Genomic DNA, 14,144 nt, shown 5'->3' on the forward strand with positions numbered 1-14,144 from the left:
GCAACACCCTCTGCTCAACTCTACCAGCCATCTCCCAAACAACTCCAGTTCTCCTTCGCACTTCATCATTTCACACTCAATCCATACGCGTCACTCCACACATACTCCTCAGACACCTCATCTCCATTACATTCAAACTTTTTCTCTCTGCTACACCCATATTCCATGTTTCAGCCCCATATAACGCAGTTCGTACCACAACACCCTCATACAGCCTTCTCTTTACATCCATTCTAAGTGAACGAAATTTAAACACTTTTCTCATTCCTCTCAGCACCTTTCCTACTTCATTTATTCTAAACTTCACTTCTGCATCTATTCTTCCATCCACAGCAACATGTGACCCTAGTTGTTTAAAACAATCTACCTCCTCAAGCAACTCACCATTCAAAACTATATTCATCCCCCTACCATCTATCAACCTCGTACACTTCATCACTTTACTCTTATTCTCATTTACTTTCAATTTCCTCCTTTCACACACCCTTCCAAACTCCTCTACCAACTGTCTCAAACTCTCCTCTGAATCAGTCACCAGTGCAGTATCATCTGCAAACAGCAGCTGCTTCAGATTCCACTCTCCACCATCAACATTCACCAGACTCAGACCTCCACCTAAAACTCTTGCATTCACCTCCCATACAACACCATCCATGTAAATATTAAACAACCAAGGCGACATCACACATCCCTGTCGCAGCCCCACTCTCACTCACAGCATTTCCCACTCTTACACACGCTCTACTATTTACATAAAAACTTTTCACCCCTTTTAGTAACCTACCATCAAGTCCATACAATCTTAAAACAGTCCACAAAGCCTCTCTATCAATTCTATCATACGCTTTCTCTAAATCCATAAATGCCCAAAACACATCCTTGCCTTTCGCTAAATACTTTTTACACACTTGTCTCACAGCAATCACCTGATCAACGCATCCCCTCCCTCTCCTAAAGCCACACTGCTCATCACCAATCACTCCCTCTGTACCCTCTCTAACTCTCATAATCAACACTCTACCATACACCTTACCTACAACACTTAACAGACTTATACCACTAAAGCTAGTACATTCATACTTATCACCCTTGCTTTTATACAACGGGACCACACAAGCACTTGCCCAGTCAATTGGCACCATACCTTTCTCAAAGCACACATTCAACAATCTTACTAACCAGTCAACAATAGTCATTCCACCACCCTTCAGGCATTCCACAGCACACCCATCCATACCTGCAGCTTTCCCTGTTTTCATCTCCTTTACTGCCTTCTCCACTTCCTCCTTCGTGATCAAAGAGTCATTTAACTCTCCCAACACATTTATTCCTTGCACCCTTTCATCCGCCACAATCTCAGCCACCCTTTCCTCCTCTACATTTAACAATCTTTCAAAATACTCTCCCCATCTCTTCCTTACTGCATCCATTTCAATTAACATCCTTCCATCCTCTGTTTTTACTTGTTCTTCCTTCCCAGACTCTCCCTTTCGCACTCTTTTCACCTCCTTCCAAAACATTTTCTTATTCTGTTGAAAATTCTCTGTCAGCCGCCTACCCCACCTCTCATCTGCTGCCACTTTAGCATCACGCACAGCCCTTCTCGCTCTATTCCTCTTCTCCTTATACCTTTCATATGACATCTCATCCTTCCTCTGCAGCCACACTTCATATGCACGTCTCTTCTCAGCCACAGCCATACTTACTTCCTCGCGCCACCATTCACTTTCTTTTCTTACACCACCACCCACATGTCTCACACCACACACCTCTTCTGCATGCCCCACCACAGCACTCTTAAACAACTGCCATTCTTCCTCCACGCTGCCATTTTCCCGATCTTTCACTGCGTTCCACTCATCTTTCAATTTCTCCTGATACTCTATCTTTTTCTCTCTTTTATCCAACTCACTCACCTTCAAAACCTCCCTGCCACACCTAACCCTCCTAGCTCTCACCCATCTTTTACTCTTAACTTTCCCTCCACCAGGTAGTTGTCAGACATACCTCCACCCTCCCCTCTCAGAACTCTCACATCCAACAATCTTCCTATTACATTCCTAGACACAACCACATAGTCCATCAAAGCTCTATCAACAACCCTTCCACCCTCCTGTCTCACCCATGTATACTTATAAATATCTTTCTTCTCAAACAGCGTATTCCCAATCACCATTTCTCGCTCAACACACATCGGTATCATTTTTTCCCCATTTTCATTTCTTCCAGGCACACCATGCATACCAACTACGCCTTCAACTGCTACATTTCCCACTCTAGCATTCAGATCTCCCATCATTACCATATTCACATTCGCTCCAAAACTCTGCAGACACTCATCAACATCATTCCAGAAAGACTCCCTCTCTTGTTCATCCCTTTCACTACCAGCCCATATGCACTCACAAACACCCACAACTCACGTTCAAATTTTACTTTCACCCACATCAGTCTCGATGACACCTCCTTCCATTCAATCACACATTGCTGTACTTCCGGACTCACTAGCAAGGCCACACCTACTCTTGCCCTTCCCCTATCAACACCTGACAATCTTCAATTAACACTTCCAAACATAGATTCCCCCTTCCCTTTCATATTCGTTTCACTCAAAGCTAACACATCCAACTTTCTTCTCACAAACATTCTCCCAATCTCCTCCCTTTTAGCCTCAATCGTACTACATCCACGCATACTCATAGACCCAATCTTCAGGGTACGGGGATAACTCCATCCCCCATCCCTTTCTCTGGCCTGTCTCTTTTTAGGAACTAAAAAACAGAGGAGGGGGTCCCTAGTCCCCTCACCCCTCCCCTTTTAGTCGCCTTTTACGACACGCAGGGAATACGGTGGCAGTATTCTTCCTAACACAACCTGGCTGCAGAGTAGTAGTACCACCCCATTATGCGGCCAGGTTGTTTCCCCCCCGCCACAGGGGGAAAGCATTAACCGGAATTACTCGGAAAACAAAGACAGTGAACTTTAAGGAGCCAGTGTTTATTTTCGCATCAGCTGATCTTGTGTACTGTACACCTAAAGGCTGACCATAGGAAGAACAACTCACTAGGCGATGTCCATCCTGTACCGTACTACTGCTGTTGGAGCCTGTGGCAGTGTGGAGTGAGGACATAACAGTACGTTGTGAGTGTGCTACTCAGCAAGCTGGTACATATATTGGTTGTGTCCTGGTGTACGGTAATCTTGTGTTTAATCAGGTTATTTCACCCTAATTGTTCTCAGGTAATGCTACAGTTTTTTTTTATCTTCACAGGAAGCGGGCACCAAGATACACTCGTTTCCGAGTATGTTTCCTTTGTGTACTTTAGACTTGGATTTCTTTACGTATGGTCGTCATTTGTCGTGGCATTCCCTTCCCCCGACTCTAATAACAGATACTATCCTTTCAACTGTTTTACAGCGTGATGTCCAATGTCCTGTGTGTTCATGTTTTCTGCAGTATTGTTGCATCCCTTCTTCTTTGTCTCGATCTTCCTTAAGCTTAATGTAACTTTCAGATTTCGTGTGACCAGGATTTGCACAGTAATAACATACGATAGACCTATTTCCCGAATGTGACCCTCGAGAGGACTTGCCATATTTTGTTTTTTCTGTGGCACGGTTTCTGCTTGGACTACGTGCAAACTTTTAAGACTGCCTGTGACCTGGTTTTTGAGATTGCTGCCTCGATGTACGTTGCTGTTTGGTTTGTCTGTTTTGAGGTTGCGATCGTTTTTGCTCTGTGCTTGGACTAGATGTGTCTATGGCTGCCACTGTGACTGTAGTTCTCATTCTGTTCACCCCTGCTTTGCTACATTTCATCGCTACCTCGTTCATGAAATCTAACAAACATATTCCCGGGGTGGATGTGATGGTTTTAGTGATTTTTAATACCCTATCAGGTAACTTACACAGTGCAGCTACATAACCAAGGATGTCTACGACATGCATCGGTGACATCTTCCCACCACAGGTTACCCAATTTGAGTTCTCTGTAGTGGCTAACAGTGTTCTCTTAATTGTGGACACACCTGCTGCTATTTAACCTAAGACAGGGTTTGTTGTATGTTGTCTCATAACATTCACAATCTTATGTAATTCTGTAACTATGCCTGGCAAGAAATTTATACCTCTTTAGGAATTCTGTCTTAAACTCATCATATGTCTGAGCTCATAAGAGCTTATCAGATCTAAGTACATCACCAGCTGGGCATCTTTCTTGGTTAATCCATGATGAAAAAACAGCTGTCTTTTCACTTTAATCTGTTATATGTCTCTTAACCAAAAGTTTCTCACATTGATTTGTAAGGGACATCACGTCGATGTGATCCTTTTCTGTGCCTGAATAATTTGTGAGATATTTATCCTCATGGTAAACATAGACATGGGGTGGGGAAGCTGGAGTTGTGGTGTTCGAACCGATAGGCATGGTGTTTGTTTGTTTGGTCAGATTCATCTTAAGTCCCTTGTCATTATGGTTAGGAATAGTTGTATATTTTCTGACCTGTGAACCCTCGTGAGTAGGTTTTTATAGGTGTGGAAGTCATAGCTAAAATTTTCACTTTCTACATCAGAGAAAAGTGTCCAAATAGCGTCATCATCCTCAATTCCACCCTCAGAAGTATTTGTTTCTTTGTCTTTTGTTTGTGGAGAAGTATGTGTGTTTGTTACGTTTTCCTGTTGTTCTGCTAACTGTCAGTCATCATTGGGTAAATCAGATGCTGTCTCCTCTGGCAAAAAAAAGAATGGTGTTTAAACATTCCCATCATAGCACTGATCACTAGTTAAAGCCTCGTACACACCAAGATACAAAGTCGTGCAACATTGTCTCTGGACTGTCTCGTATCTGTCTCAGAAAAATCTAAATTTGTTTCGCAACAGACACTGTCTCTGGGTCACGTACACACCGAGATACTTTATCTAGCAAAAGTCGCGAGACAATGTCACTAGACTGTTGTGCGACTGTCTCAGGAAAATCTAAATCTGTCACTGGACAGTCGCGCGACAGTCCAGGGACAAGATTTCGACTGTATCTTGTCTCCCACTAGATATGGGAGACAAGATACAAGTTGCTCGGTGCGGAAGGGTTTGGCAACGGGTGACAGTTTTTTTTTTTTTTTAAGTTCGCATTTAGAAATGCACGCCTCCTGCTATGAGGAGTCAGTATTCACATATTTTAACATTATTTATGCGTAACAGTTGTACCATACATTGAATAATTACATGTATATGGTTCTCTCCTAAATAATTACAGAGTATATTTATATACTCTGATTTTGCATAACAGTTATACATCATCGTTGAAAGATTATACTGTATGTATACTGGTCTGTCCTAATAATAATTATGGTATATTTACACGTTTTACATACATCATTGAAAAATTATGGGTACGTATATGGTTCAGTCATGACAGTTATTAGCTTTAGTGATTCCACTGTTGGTTTTGGCAATTATTCACACACACACACACACACACACACATATATATATATATATATATATATATATATATTTATATATATATATATATATATATATATATATATATATATATATATATATATATATATATATATATATATATATATTCGTCCATAAATGTATATCTTCACATGTACATTTTGCATGTGACTGGAATATCACTTCTTGAGTTTAATATGACAAATGTTAGTTGTAAACTGATATTTCAAAATTCACATGGTGGATAGTTCAATCACAGAAGCGCTACAAAGTCGCTGGACTGTCTCTCAATTGTCTAGCAACAGAAATGTCTAGCGACCGTCTCGCAACAGTCTCTAGACAATCCAGAGACAAAGTTGCCTTGTATCCAGTGTGTCTCTGGACTGTCGCCCGTCTGTATCTGGATTTTCTCGCAACAGTCGAGATACATAGTCGCTCGACTGTCTCTAGACTTTGTATCTCGGTGTGTAAAAGGCTTTAGAAACCCATCATGAAACACTTATATTATGTGTATGTTAACTTTGTAGATAACGGCAATGAATAGTAATAAGTGAAGTGTAAATATATATATATATATATATTGCCAGACGCCTCAATCCCGTTTGGGGTGGCCACAAACAAATCGCCTCCAAGTCGCCCTGTCCCCCGCCATTACACTGCCCTGCTCCCAACTCACACCCCCCTCTCTCATATACCTCTCCACCCCATCCCTCCATCTCATCCTCGGCCTCCCCCTCCCTCTTTCCCCCTCCACCTCACTCATATACACTCTCTTCGTCAGTCTTTCACCCTCCATCCTCTCCACATGGCCAAACCACCTCAGTGTATTCCTCATAACGCTTCCTATCACATCCACATCCGCACCACAACGTTCCTTCATATCCTCATTCGTCAGCCTGTCTCTCCACGTGACTCCACAGGCTCCTCTTAAATAACTCATTTCCACTGCTCTCACTCTTGACTTGTGTCCTTCCAACAATGTCCAAGCTTCACTTCCGTACGTTAGAGTTGGTATCACAATACTGTCATGTAGTAACTTTTTCACTTCCATGCTCAATTCCCTGTTTCTTATCACTGCTTTCAAGGAACCAGCAACCTTTCTTCCCTGCTGTACCCTTTCAAGCAATTCACCCTCCAAACCTCCATCCTTACTCATCACACTACTCAAATACTTAAACGTACTCACATTTTCCAATTCCTCACCATCCAACCTCGCTGTACATTCACTAACTTCACCTCTCTCAAAGACCATCACTTTACTCTTCCCTACATTAACCTTTAGGTTCCGTTTCTTACACACTCTCTCAAACTCATCCACCAAGCCTTGCAGCTCCCCTTCGTCTTCACTCAACAACACAGTATCATCTGCAAACAACAGTACAGGGCGTTTCCAAACACTATCCTCTCTCACCAGGGCCACTCCAACATCCACTACCCTACCTTGTACCTCTTTTATTACCCCATCCATGAACAGATTGAACAACCATGGAGACATGACACATCCCTGTTTCAAACCAACTTTCAAAGAGAAAAATTCACTTAGTTCACCATCCACACGCACTGCAGCCTTCGCACCATCGTACATACTCTTCACAGCATTCAACAACTTCCCATCCACTCTATATATTCTTAACACTTTCCACAATCCTTGTCTATCCACCCTATCATATGCTTTTTCCAAATCCATGAAAGCCGCATACAACTTCTTTCCTTTCTCTAGAAACTTTTCCACTAAAGATCTAAGAATGAATATCTGATCTACACAACCTTTTCCCTTCCTAAAGCCTCCCTGTTCTTCTCCAACTAATTTCTCTGTTCTTTCTCTAACTCTGTCTATAAGTATCCTACCATACACTTTTCCTATTATACTAAGAAGACAAATGCCCCTATGATTACCACACACTTCTTTTTCCCCTTTTCCTTTGTACAAGGGAATAATTATGCCTGACTTCCAATCCTCCGGGACTCTACCTTCCTCCCAGGCCAATCTACACATCTTCCATATCCATTCTACTACTATCTCTCCCCCATGCTTCAGCATTTCACCACACACTCCATCAATTCCTGGGGCTTTCCCCGATTTAACATTCTTCATTGCTTCCACAACTTCTATCCTACTGATTTCTTCCTGTCTTCTCACCTCCCTCCTTCTCCCAACCATTCCCCAGCCACTTATACTCGCATTACTTCCATCCTCTACGTTCAACAATTCCTTAAAGTGTTCTCTCCATCTGCTCACTTTTTCTCCCTTCTCCACTAGTAATCTACCATTTTTATCTTTCACTCCCCTGCTAACTTCACTTCCACCCTGTCTTACTCTTTTCACTTCTCTCCAGAACATTTTCTTACAGTCCCTCCACTTTACACTCAAATTCCTTCCAAATTCCTCATCCAATCTCTTCTTACTCTCTCTTACCAATCTTTTCACCTCTCTCTTCCTTTCCACATATAACTCTCTCTTCCGCCTCTCAACTTCTTCCACGCCCCTATTTCTCATCCATTCATTGTATGCTTTCTTCTTTTGTGCCACAGCCTGTTTCACCTCTTCAGTCCACAACGCTGTTCCTTGCACCCCCCTCCGCCTTCTCTTCCTTCCACACACCACATCACATGCTGCACATATTTCTTCTGTAAATATCTTACACATACCTTCCACGTCTCCCATCTGCTCCAATTCATACTTGCCCAATCGTTCCTCCACTTCTCTCTTATACTCTGCCTTTTTCTCATCCTCTTGTAACCTTTCCACTCTCCTTGCAACTACTCCTTCCTCTCGTCTTTCCTTTCTTCTATTCCTCCATCTTACTTGCATCCAAATTCTGGCCACCACCAAGTAGTGGTCAGAAAGTCCACTCCCCCAACCTCTATACACTCTTGCATCCTTTACACATCTTCGCATCCTTTCATCCACACACACATAATCAATCATTGCCTTCCTTTCATTCAGTTCACCACCCACCCTTCTCATCACTCGCCATGTATACCTGTGGATCATTTTATGCCTGAAGAGGGTATTGGCTATCACCAACCCCCTCCCAGCACAAATGTCCACTAACGCACTCCCGTTCTCATCTATCTCAGCAGGCACACCCCACTCACCAACTATTCCATCCACCTTCACATTACCAACTTTACCATTCATATCACCAATCAAAAACACTCTCTCATTCCTTCCAAACTTTTCCATGCACACTTCCACATTTGTCCAAAACTCTTCTCTCACTCTTCTAGCACGATCTTGCGTTGGCGCATACACACACACAATCGCCCACATTTGTATTCCAACTTTTAACTTTACCCACACAATCCTTGACCCAACTGATCCGTACTGTCTTATGCTCTTCTTCCATCTTTTACTCAAAACTATACACACTCCTTCCTGTGCCCTCTCATTCTCATCTACTCCTGCACATATACCCCATCCATACTCCCATATATATATAATATATATATATATATATATATATATATATATATATATATATATATATATATATATATATATATATATATGAATAGTAATAAGTGAAGTATATATATATATATATATATATATATATATATATATATATATATATTGTTACATAGCCTATGATTTCATCATCCTTTGTGTAATTCTAACATACAGTATGCTGCATGTTTGATCACGAGCGTGTTCTACCTCACTCCCCCCTTCTACCCTTATAGTAGAGTAAGTCGTTCTTTCTGTTGTTCAGAGAAGGATTGTCAACTCTTTGTCCCCAATGGCTTCATTTGTGCGTCCTTCTTACAAGTTGTATCAAGCTCTGCCGGCCCCTATATAATGAGCTCAGTCTCTGCATTAATTGCCACTTAGATCTACTCCTCATTTTGTTCACATCTCTGTCCTCCCCTGTACAGTTGTTATTATTGTGAGTGCTCAGGAAGTCTCCAACCATCTAGCAGCTGTGTAATTTGAGTATAAGTGTTATTGCATTTTTTCTTGTACTGTATAGCATGGGGTGTTAATTCGTAGGCCTAGTGAGGTTTTTGTGATTCATGTGTTTTAAGTGTCAGCCATTATTGATAATATTTTGTATCTGTAATAATATACCTTGCATTCACTGAGCATTATCCGGTTTTCTCATTTTATCAGGGCTGACTTAGATAAATTTACACTTGCTAATTTCGTGTTAATAGAGGCTGTTGCAGTTAACCATATATTTAACCTATTTTTTACCATTACATATCCTTATGAGTCCTGAATGTTTTGTTGTTAGTTTGAGCATTATACTTTAACTTATAATTTTACCTAACTCTTTTGTTTTGAACCTGGAACTTTGCGGGACAGTTTTCTCTGTTCCGTAAAATAAATTTGGCGACTTCTTATCAGGATATTCAGGATATTATCATAAGGATATTGCTTGATATTTTGTGACTGTGATTTATTCATGATGTCTACTATTACTACACTTGATGAAGCCAAAGATTTTTTGTCAAATATGCAAACAGTGTGTGATGTAGAAAACAGAACAAAGAATGAACTTAAACTTGTTGCTCAACAATTGGGAATTGCAGTTCACTCTCATCATTCTAAAGATCAAATTGTTGGCATGATTAATAAAAGCTTGTTTAATGTAACTCCTTCAAATGAGCAAACACAGATTGAAATAGCTAAGTTACAGTCAGCTCTGCAGGAGGTTCGTGTTAAGGAGGCTGAGTTTCAGCCACGTGCTAAGGAGGCTGAGTCTCAGGCTCGTATTCAGGAGGCTCAGGCACAGGCAACAAAGTATTTTCAGTTGTTTGAAAGGGTAGCTACAGGTTTTGATTGGCCCAAAAAGTATTGGCCAGTATTCCTTCAAACTGTTCTCACCGGTAAAGCTCAAGTAACTTATTCATCTTTGCCTCAGGATCAATCTGATAATTATGATGTGGTTAAGAGCTTGATTCTTAAGGCCTATGAGCTTGTTCCTGAAGCCTATAGAGTAAAATTTAGGACAACTTATAAGCAAGGTAAACAATCCCATGTTGAATATGCAAAAATCAAAGAAGATCTGTTAGAGCTGTGGTTAAATTCTAAGAATGTGGATTCTGATTTTGACACATTTAAGCAGATGATTTTGCTGAAGGACTTCAAAAGGTGTATTAATAAAGATGTAAGCCTATATCTTGATGAGAAAAGAATAGATAATTTGTCTGATGCTGCAGTTTTAGCTGATGAATATGTTTTCACTCACAAAAGGTATTCTAAAGAAAAAGGAAAGCTGAGAGTAAGTACGTTGCCTCTACTCAGAGTACAGGTAACAGGAAAGAGAATAAAGATGATGTTTCTCAGGAAGTAAATACCAGCTTCACCTCTAGATTTCAGAAAAGTAAATGTACTTATTGTAGTAAGCTTGGTCATACTACGGAGAAATGTTTCAGGAGACAGCATGCTGTGAACAAAAAGGAGTCTTTAAATATTCAGTCAATTGGTCTAGTGTCCACCCTTGAGAGTTCCCAGAATTCTTTAACTGAGTTAACTGAACCTGCTTTGAGGGGTAAATTAAATCCTCATGATGAAGCTCCTCTTTTGAGCAGTAACGTGGGTGACACTCTCAAGAGTTCATGTGCTAATTTCCTGTCTGATGGTTTTGTCAGTCCTCTGGACAGTAATGACAGGAAATCTGTTAAAATATATCGTGATATAGGTGCTTGCCAATCCCTTATGCTGACCAGTGTTTTAGGCTCTAATGTTTATTCCTCTGATGAAACTGTAATCTTACAATGTGTAGGGAATAATTACTTCTCTGTCTCTCTGTGCAGAGTGAATTTAGAGTCTGGTTTTGTTAATGGTTCCGTTATGGTTGGGTTGGTTGAGACACTCCCAATGTCAGGTGTAACTTTCTTACTTGGAAATGATATTGGTGGAAGTCAAGTGTGTCCAGCTCCTCAGTTGTCTAGTGACCCAGTGGCTGCGGCCCAGGATTGTGATGTCCCTGATGTGTTCTCTGCATGTGCTGTCACTAGGGCTAAGTCTAAAGTTACGGGTGACTTAGAGGATAAAAATGATGATGATGTTATCCTAGCTGACACTTTTCTTGCTAATTTGGACCACTCACCAGATGAGGCAGTACCCCGTAGTGTTGATAATTTGTCTCGTCAAGAGTTGGTTGAGTTGCAGGTTGCTGACCCTGAATTGAAAGGTCTAGTTAACTCTGCTTGCAGTGAGGAAGAATCAGCCGGTGCTTCTACTTGTTATTATATAAAGTCAGGAGTACTTATGAGAAAGTGGAGACCCCCAACAGCATCAGCCGACTGTGAATGGGAGGTTGTACATCAAGTTGTCATCCCTCGTGCTTGTAGGCAGGATATCATTAGAGTGGCTCATGATTCCAGTTTGGCAGGACACCTTGGAGCGAGGAAGACTGTGGCACGCATTTTGAAACACTTCTACTGGCCAGGTATCTTCAGGGATGTTTCCTGGTATTGTAAGTCTTGTCACACCTGTCAAGTTGTGGGGAAGTGTAATCAGACCGAAAAGGTTGCACCTCTAGTTCCCATTCCTCCTTTTGAGGCGCCATTCACCCATGTGTTGGTGGATATTGTGGGCCCTCTTCCTAAGACTTCTTCAGGATTTTCTTATGTGTTGACCCTGATTGATATGGCTACTTGTTATCCTGAAGCCATTCCACTTAGAAATATCTCAGCAAAAAACGTGGTTAAGGAAATGCTAGGGTTCTTCACAAAGTTTGGTCTGCCCAAGGAGGTACAGTCAGACCGGGGATAGGTAATTTCATGTCAAATGTTTTCAAGCTGTCTCTGAAAGAGTTGGGCATCACCCAGATCACGTCTTCAGCTTACCATCCCCAGACCCAAGGAGCGTTGGAGAGATATCATCAAACACTCAAATCGATGCTCAAGAAATAATGTTTGGAACATCAGAAAGACTGGGATAAAGGTCTTCCATTCGTTGTTTTTGCCGCAAGACAATCTCCAAATGAATCACTGGGCTTCTCACCTTTTGAACTACTGTTTGGCCATGAAGTAAGAGGACCCCTTAAGTTACTCAAGGAATGCTGGCTGTCGGAGGAAGATGACGTCAACCTGCTGGAGTATGTGATGAAGTTCAAAGAACGGCTGTCCACCGCTTTACAGCTGGCGAGAGAGAATTTAGGAGCTACTCAGGAGAAGATGAAGACTTGGTATGATAAGAAGTCCAGGTTACGCCACTTTCAGCCAGGAGATCAGGTTTTGATTCTGCTACCGGTGCATGGGCAACCTCTTCAAGCCAAGTTTAGTGGTCCTTATTTCGTGGAGAAGAAACTCAGTGATGTCAACTATGTCATCGCCACACCAGATCGTAGAAAGAACAAGCAACTTTGTCACATCAACATGCTAAAGTTATATCACAGGCAGGACGAAAATAACCCAGTCTGCACTGTAGCTGTTCCACCCGAGTCTGCAAGTGAAGTTCTCCCATGCAGCATGAGCCTGAGTGATAGTTTGGGGAAGAATCCTGATATCATGAATGATCTCCAGACTAAGCTTTCTCATCTAGCTCCCGAGGAAAGGCAGGAGTTTTCGGCATTACTGCAGGAGTACCCACAAGTGTTCCTTGCCACTCCAGGAAGAACCACTGTGTTGATGCATGATGTCGATGTTGGAGACGCAAAGCCAATTAAACTGCCTCCTTACCGTGTGAACCCAGTCAAAGTTCCTCTCATCCAGAAGGAGCTTGGCTACCTGTTGGACCACAGATGATTGAGCCCTGTCAGAGCGAGTGGAGTTCTCCTGTCACTCTAGTCCCTAAGCCAGGTGGGTCACAGCGGCTTTGCATCGACTACAGACGTGTTAATCAGATAACCAAAACAGACACTTACCCTCTCCCTCATGTGGAAGATTGCATAGAGAAAATCGGAAAGGCTAGGTACATAAGTAAGTTTGATTTGTTAAAGGGATACTGGCAAGTACCTATGACTGAACGTGCTAGGGAGATCTCATGTTTTGTAACACTAGGAAAGACTTTTGCATGTTCTGTAATGCCATATGGTATGAAGAATGCACCAGCCACTTTTCAGCTCATGAATGTTGTAACAGAGGGTTTGGCAGGGTGTATTGTTTATATTGATGATGTATTAATCTTCAGTGACAACTGGAAAGATCACCTATGCCACGTCAGTAAATTTCTTGAGCGTTTGGTTCAGGCTAATCTTGTAGCTAATTTATCGAAGTGTGAGTTTGGTCAAGCTAAAGTTCAGTACCTTGGGTACGTAATTGGTGATGGACATGTTGCACCACCAGGAGCTAAGGTTCAGGTTATAAGTGATCTTCCCAGGCCTAAAAGTAGGAAAGAGCTACAAAGATTTTTGGGAATGGTAGGTTATTACAGGAGATTTGTTCTTAACTTTTCAATTCTTGTATCACCAATTACAAACCTACTGAAAAAGGGAGTTAAATTTGTCTGGACCGATAACTGTGAATCCTCTTTCAGCAAACTTAAAGCTATCCTATTAAGTCAGCCAGTGCTCGCTACTCCAAATTTTGCTAAGCCTTTTAAGATGGCTGTTGACGCAAGTGATACAGGAGCTGGGGCTGTTTTGCTGCAAGAGGATGATCAGGGTATTGAACATCCTGTATCTTATTACAGTAAGAAGTTCACTCCACCTCAAAAGAACTACTCAACTATTGAGAAAGAGCTTTTGGCCTTGATTTTGGGTTTACAGCATTTTTCATTTTATTTGTAT

This window comes from Coenobita brevimanus, chromosome 38 (genome assembly GCF_032717465.1).
Source record: "Coenobita brevimanus isolate Jiangsu-jjx chromosome 38, ASM3271746v2, whole genome shotgun sequence".
NCBI lineage: Eukaryota > Metazoa > Arthropoda > Malacostraca > Decapoda > Coenobitidae > Coenobita > Coenobita brevimanus.